Below are 8235 nucleotides of genomic sequence, written 5' to 3'. Positions count from 1 at the left end.
GATGATTCAATATGGAGTATTTGGAGCAATTCTATATGGAGTATTTGAAGTTTTACTAGAGTTTTACGCTTAATATTCTCATAATTTGAATATTAACAAAGTCCTGCTTGGGACTTTTTCCCCCTTTGAAAAGCTTCACATTTTCTAAAGAAATTTTAGCTTGTGTCAGGTTATTCCCGGTCATTCTAACTTACTATTTTTATGTGGTAGTTTTCACTCCTCCACACTCCTTGTGACCTGCACCGCAGCCTATATAATTAAATCCTCACAAGAGCTTGATAAGGTGTTCAGCAATAACATCTCTGTTTTCTAAGTGAGATCAAACGTCTCAGCTAAATCTCAGAGGGAGTCACCTGGGGACAGGATTTAACAGTCCTTTTTTGTTCTTGATTTTTTTTTTAAGAATTATTTTTCTTAAGTGGATTGCGTTGAGCTCTCTAAATGTTAATGTTCAAAGCTGGTACAGAACAGAAAAATAGATTCTGGTAAGTTCCACTCTTTAGAATGAAACTAGTCAGAATTAATGACTGACATTTTCTTGATGTTTCAGTTGTTCTTCAGTGCCAAAGATAGGAAGATTTCGTCTCTCAAGCTATTTGCTGTACCAAAAAGTGTCCTTTGGTGAAAATTGCTTCACTTATTGTCTGCAGTGCTGTGGTGAGTGAAGAAGTTCCTATGTTTGTGTACCACTGTTAGTTACTGAGAATACGGAGCCAGGATTTGCTCAGTGTTGCATGGGAGTGAGGTGAGAGGTGCAATAAACTGAAACGAGAAGGATTTGGGGTGACTGCAGGGAAAAGCTGTTCCCCACGAGGACGCTCAGCACAGTTTGCTTAGAGAGGTTGTGCCGTCTCCATCCTTGGAGGTTTCTAAGACCCAGCTGGTCCAAGCCCTGAGCAGCCTGGTCTGGCCCCAGAGCTGACCTGCTTTGTGCAAGAGCTTGGACTGGGACCTTCTGAGGTCACCTCCAGCCCAAGTTATCCCATCGTCCTGTGATTCTGCACTCATAGGAAGCCTGGGATATGGATAATATTGCATTTCAAACCTTTGCGTTGGTGAGAATTTTTTTCTTTGCATCTTTCTCTGCAGCAGGTTGAAAAAACAGTGCAGCATGACAGCTGAACAAGCTGTCATCAGCTCCTGGTTTCCGCTGTTCCTGCTGTAATGGAAACATTTATTCTGCTCCTGGCAGCAGCAAAATAATAGTAAAGAAAATCACTCCAGTCAACTGAGACATGCTGTTTCCATGCCCCCCTTCCAGGTAAAATATTTATTACCTGTTAAAGTGATTGAAGGTCACGCATTCACTGCCTTTTAGAAACCGATATATAGACGGAAGAAAAAGGAAAATAAAGTACTCCCATTTTAAAAGTCTGGAGGCAGGGAACTGTAAATAACACAGAAAAAGTAGCAGAAGGCAGGAGGAAATGTCAGTCTTGGTGTGCTACTCTGCTGTAGTCCATTAGAGTAAAGAAAGATGAGTCTATAAATAAGTGATAGCAAGAGAAAAATCAATGGGTAGTGGAGTGCTAAGGTGAGGTAAAGTAACTGGTGGTGCCCGGACATCAGTACAATACTTGATCCTTTTTCCCATGCTGGCTGCCCCTGTCAAACATAGCAAGAGGGATCTCTGAGGCATTTACACTTTGTGCAGGTTACATGGTACGGTACAAAGCGGCTTTCCTTAGGATTGGAGCAGATACAAGCGAGGCAGGAAGAAAGGACACAGAGATTGTTCCTCTAAACCAACACTGGCCCAGAACGGACATTTTAGCTACATTTTAGATTATTTAAAAATAAAGCAGAGGCAAGCAAACTGCATGATCTAGAATGAAAAAATGTTCAATGTTATGTATGGGAGAGGAGGGAAATTAAACAGGATTGCTCAGCTGTAGCTGGGTTCACTAGGCCCACAGTAATCAGTGACAGAGGGTATTTTTTGTGCCAAGGCAGAAATTGTGTCACTATATGCAGCATTCAAACTGACATCCCAAAGATAATTTTAAGGAGTGATTTCGGATATATTTGCTAACGGTGTAGTAGGTTCTGCTCAGCAGTAATAAACATCTGGAGACATAGGTTTATTATCTGTTTCCATAGGCAGTCATGCATTTGGGATGTTTGTTTATAGATGTGATGAAGGTAATTCAATGTGTGTCAGAAACAGTCAGCACTGCCATAATCTGTATCAATTTCCTGGACTGATCGGTAAAATAATACCCTGGAAATGTATTTTCAGAACTTTGAAAAGACTGTGATTTTATTTTGAGACTTGTAGACAAAAAGAAGTGGGGAGGAGAAAACCATGGTATATTAACTACTCACAGAGGCAATGTGAATACATGGGAATTGTAGCAGAATCCGTGTTACTCAAGGGTCAAAGCGCACAAATCAGGGATTCTATCAGCTTTATTCCCTTGGAAAAGAAGTTTTGTGTGAGACGCTACAGGATCTTCAGTATTCATGCCCCACCATCATTAAGTTCTTGCTTTCAAAAAAGGCGCTGGAAACCAGTATGTAGCCAGCATTTGGACAACAAATACTAACTCAAGAGGGAAAGTTAGTGCTAATAACAGCAGTTTGTAAGTCCTAAAAGAGCTGGGAGTAGCAGAGATGGGACTACATAGTAATGTAGTAGATCTCGTTTAGGAAGGGTTGAAAACTTGTTTTCCCCTCCAATGTATCCTGAAAATGTTGCTGTATCTGGCTCTAATGTAACCTTAATTAACTGATGACTGCAACACACTTCTTAGGCAGTGTGCAGAACGGCAACTGATTTTGAGTGAGCAGGGACGTAAAATCTTTCACCAGCTTTGATGGAAAGAGCATCAGGTCAAGTTCTCTGATGCAGGTTGCTTGTAAGAAGGCAAAGATGAGAAAGCGCAGGGAAAAACATGTCTCAACTCTGCTTCTGAAAGTGATCACGTCAGCAAGTAAAAGCAGAGGTCAGAGTTAGCCAAGAACTCCGGGAGCAGCTGCAAGACAATGTCACCTACTTCAGAAAATGAAGTTTCAGGCAGTGACCAAAGGATTTTGCCTGTTTAAAAAGTGAGAGATAGTTCAAACCAGCAGTACCCCGAATTACAGAAATGGCTATGCCAATGAAAGGTTCGTATAGGAAATTCAGATTGTTAAACCTTTTAGAAAGCAAAAACCCCAGCTCACTTAAAATTAACCAAAAAAAAAGTATTTACAAATTCTATAGCCTTAGGGTTTGTGCTCGAAAATACAATGTTTTCAGAATATTCATACTGTGAGAAGACATGTCTCCTTAGGTCGTGAAATATCTTGAAGGTACATTAAGACATTTGACTGAAATAACAAAGCTGGATAATTAGAGGTATAATTTGTAAAGACATGCTTAATTTGGACTTCTGGAGTGGGGCAGCATGCACTTAATGGCTGGTGTTAATTGTGATTTTGATATCTAGGACAGCATATTAACAGGTGTTAGAACAGGGAGACAAAGAATGTAATTATTTAATCAGGTAATGAGACAGCTTATTAAAATATTTTCATGGGGTGGGAACTTTATTTTCAGCATTTCCTTTATCCCTTTAATATGGTAAGAGAAGAGAATTAATTCCATTTATCTAAAACATATTGTTTAGCCACAATAAAACCAAAGGTAATATTTGTTTCTTCTTGTGTGCACTGCCAAGAAAATGAGAACTGAAGAGACAGAAGCGTTTGTCTGCCCAAAGAAGTAACTTTCTGACAGTATTTACAGCTGTTCCGGTACCCTGACATAGGTGTGACTTTACCGGTGCTGCTTTACGTCCTGGTGTAGGTCCTTGCACATGGAGCCAGCAGTCTGGGCCTACTTTCTTGTCCCCTAAGCTGTAATTTCAGAGTACGTGGAAGTTTTTGGCTTGAATTCACCAGTGATTTCATCTCTGAGAACAGAATATTCCTCTTGTCCAGCTTACATGCTAACATGTGGTTTCCTTGTCGGGCGTTGTGCGTTATGACCTGTTCCATGTAGCTAATGGATATTCAAAATTCAGGCTGTAGAAGATAAATTGTTAAAGGATACCATTCAATTCTCAGAAATCAAGGGCTGGAAGATAGAGAAGTCATCACTTGTTAAAAGCGACTAAGATGGATGTTGCTCCTCTTGAATACTAAGTCAAATGAGTCTGCTAATTAGGAATATGCCTAGAAACAGAAGCAGAAAAGGAATTCTCTGTAGTAACTGCTCTGAGACTTAATGCTTCTCGCCTGGGAGAACTTTTCACTTTCCCACTGAGCATTTTTGTTCCCTTTTGAGGGAGATTAGAGTACGTGTGTGGCTGGCAAACTGGCTGACCTTCTATTCTCTCCGAGCCATGTGCAATGATTCCTAATCCTTTCTTCCCTTCTCTGGGGACAAAGTCCCACCATCCCATAACACGGGTGTCACAGCCAGGGGCTACAGACAGTTTCGTGTGCTACCCATGGCTTCTGCAATTGGGCAGTTGTTTCAAAATAATTACAAATGAATCATTGTAAATCTGCTTTAAAGACTGTTAACGTTTCTCTGTTGCATTTGCTAAAGGAGGATGACTTTTTGAAATGCTTTAGTGAAACAGAAGCTGGTCCTGTCATCACCTCTCTCAGTAAATAAGATGCGATCCAGGCTAGGTGTCAAGCTGCAGCTGAGTTTCCTGTAACTCCTTTTTTACTACTTTCTTTACCTTTTGCATTATAATAAGTGGATTGAGGGGAAAGATAATTTGTTAGTGCTTTTGTTTGGTTGGTTTTTTACCTTCTTTTTTCCTCAAAATAGCTGAGGACATTTTGCACATATGTTCAGAAGGATCTGAGTAGTCTCAGGATAAAGAAGAATGCAGAACGCTTCAGCTCCAGCGCCTAACAGAGGTGATTTGAACAGAAATAGGGACATACTAAAACCATTTTTACAACTTCAGCAAACGTTTGTAACGTCCTGACCTCTGCAGTAAGGAAGTAAGTGTGATTAACACCTATGAAATGTGATTTCCCATAGGGGAAATTCTGTACACAATGTTTTCAATATTTTTTTTTTAAATTATTTAAAAAATAACTATGTATGCATTAAAAATACAAGGTCAAAGGCCTCTCTGAAGCACGGAAGGTGGCAGCATTTGGGGGAATAGCTCTGCAGATGGAGACTAGCCCATAATGAAACTGTCTCTTGCATTGATGAACTTTTCCTTTGTGGTGTAGATGGAAACCCCGAATTTTTCACTGAGTGTTTCTACGTTGAAGGCCTAACCTGTAGCTGGTTAATACAGCTATTGATACCTAACTAGGTGCAAGTAACAGCATTTTCACAACAGCTGCAAGGATGATATTTGAGATAACTATCTGGTGCCCTCTTGTGGAGTTTATCACATCAGACCGTAGCAGAACGAATGCTCTGTCTTCACAGCAGCAGCAAAGGTCTGTTTAAAGGACGGCACAAATAAGTTTAAGTCACATTTGTAATTGTGGCTATATTAAACAGTTGCAATCAAATATGGAGCTTTTTTTTCCTGCAGTTATTAGTTCTGCAAAAATAGAGGGGTTTTCTGCAATTATTAGTACAATCCTGGAAGTGAATGGCCCAACCAAGAGCACTTGTGCTGAAGTTGCTGAAGGTTTGTGCTTGCACTGAAAAGCACGCAGGAAGTAAATAAGTGGGAGGATGTTTTGGCCTGATTTGTTTATAAGGCCATTTTAAACGAGATCAACAAAAGTATACTTTTAAATAGACAGTCGAGGATAAGGACAGAAGGAGGCAAAAAGAGGGGGGGGCGGGGGGAAGAGAAAGCAGGATACAGTTTTAATCATCCCTGGCTTAAGAACCAGTTCTAGCAAATGATTACACCTTCTCTCTCTTTATCCCATATTTTTAAGGATTTCTTGTAGCACAGACTTATCTTGGTTTGTAGCTGGTCAAAGCATGCGATCCCTTTATGACTATCATCAAGTGCGGGCTAATTTCTAATTTTTAATGAGTGGAGAAGCTCAACAGATAGTTGTACCATACTTTTCAGAGGCTGGTTAATTTTTGCAAGACTTTCCCTGAGCAACGTGTTTCAAATATGATTCAAAGAGGTTTGCTTTTAACTCATTTGGTTTTTCCATTATTTGAACTTTAAGTAGTGACCTCAAGAAACGGTGAAAAATAGATTTATAAGAGCTGTCTTCTTGTTCCAAGTCAGCGTGTGACTCACCGAAGCAATTCCGCTCACTTCTTCAGAACACAGCGCTGTTCTCATAAACCTTTTAAGAGTTGGTTAACTCAAGCACAGTCCTGCTGCTGGACTCTGGGCAGCCTTTGAATTTGGGGCACATAGTCTGAGCTCTAGTTTATTGGGGGGTGGTGTATATGTATATATAGAGCACACGTTCGCGTTTCAGTCCAACATATTAAAGAGGATTTTGCAGTTAGTTGCTTTCCGAGGAGGCCCAGCCTGGTTTCCACTTGCACTACAGACCACCTGTGCAAACCTAAGCACCTCGCTCCAGGTTCCTGAATCACCTCCCACACCTGAAGACAAAATAATTGTCAGATAATCTGAACACCGTTCTGAATTAGGGATCCATAGTGGACTTCAACAGGTGCTGGGGGCAGGTTTTGTGTTAGGGCAGAGGTCTAAAGAAGAGATAATTTCTCTTTTTGGGTTCTACCTCTACTCTTCTTTCATTATTTTCAGGCCGAGGGGTGGAAAGGTGAGATCTTGGCTGTGTGTTGTTCTTGTTTTTAAAGTCTGTGCTTCTGCAGTTTGGGAAATTCGTGCTTTCCAAATGAGCAGCAGGAACAGTTGAGAGGAAACCAGCTCACACCTATTCTCTACAGCCCCACACATCTGGTTCAAATTTGCAGTGAGAAGAGAAATGAGATGTGTAATACAGGTTTATGAACACAGCAGATTATATATAGAGATGTCCATACATACACACGCACGCACGCTGGATGCAGACGACTTAAACCTTTTGGATTCAGTTAAATGAGGCATAAGGCCAGGGAGAAATAGAGAAATATTAATATTTGTTATAATGGTTTCCATGTCATTTGTACTGAACCTGCATTTATGAAGCCCACCCTGCTTCTCGATACAGCCAGATAATGTGGAGCACCTTGGCGCTGAATATCTTCACACTGTAAGTCAGGAAAGGCAGTTCAGCGCTTGCTCTCGCATTGTTCTTTTTTCCTCAGGTGGAATCCGTCAGAATATGGATTTAGACGTTAACTGGCTGGAAGTGAAGTGTTATAAAACTGGGGGTCTGTTAAAAGTCGTCAGAATTTATTATTCTCTTTACAACAAGCAGTGCAAAGGCCACAAACTATTTGAGGCAAAGAGGGGAAAAATGGAACAAGCCATTTTTTTCCAGACAAAGAAACCGATGGGTTGTAATGCACAGTCATTTTAAACTTCTGACAGGAGATAATTCCCCACAACATTTGCATTGTGTAGTTAGAAAGTAGCTGTATTAATGCATGCTTAAAATTATTCTGTTTCCATTACCCTCTTCATGGTTAGTTAATTGGAAAGACTGATGACGTGCCTCAGGTTCCCTGTCATTATGAATTTAATTTTCCCTATTGATTATTGTCACATATATGAGCAAGTGTGATCAAAGCAGATTATTTACATTACCCAGCAGTGTGGTCTGTTGGGGCAGCACATTTACAAAGCCATGGAAAGTGGTTGCAGAGGGAGCTGACGGATTACCACAATGTTTATCATTGTTACAGTCTCAGTGGGAGCCTGGCTTAATCTAATTAACACGGCAGTGGGAACACAATGACAATAAAAATTAGAAGCAGTGTAGGCAGTGTGATGGACTGGAAAAGAGAGGAATGGTGGAGGGTGCTCAAAGGTGACTAATGGGTCAAAGAAGGTGGGTTTTTTTGTACTTTTAACATACAAGCCGGGATCTTTTTCCACACAATGAGCTCTAAGCACCTACTTTAGGTATTCTGAATTGTCCTGTCTGTGCTTGCTGTGCCTCGGGAGTGACTAGTCTTTTGAGTCAGACCTAAATTAGATATATAGAGTCAGTTAAAGCTGAAGTCTCCACTTCTTCCCAGGTCCAAACTTGTAAAAGTGAACTACAATGCAATTTGAAGTTGAGCTTAGAAAGCGGAGGAAGAGAAACGGCAGAAGGTGTGATTCGACAGATTTAACTAGAAAAGCAAAAACCTGATTGTAAGTTCTTAAATCCAGATATTCATTAGGTTGGTTGGTTGGTTGGCTGGTTGGCTGGTTGGTTGGTTGGTTGGTT

The sequence above is a fragment of the Streptopelia decaocto genome (assembly GCF_964273445.1).
Source record: "Streptopelia decaocto genome assembly, chromosome: 5".
Lineage (NCBI taxonomy): Eukaryota > Metazoa > Chordata > Aves > Columbiformes > Columbidae > Streptopelia > Streptopelia decaocto.
The sequence above is the reverse complement of the archived record's forward strand: the minus strand, read 5'-3'. Positions refer to the sequence as shown.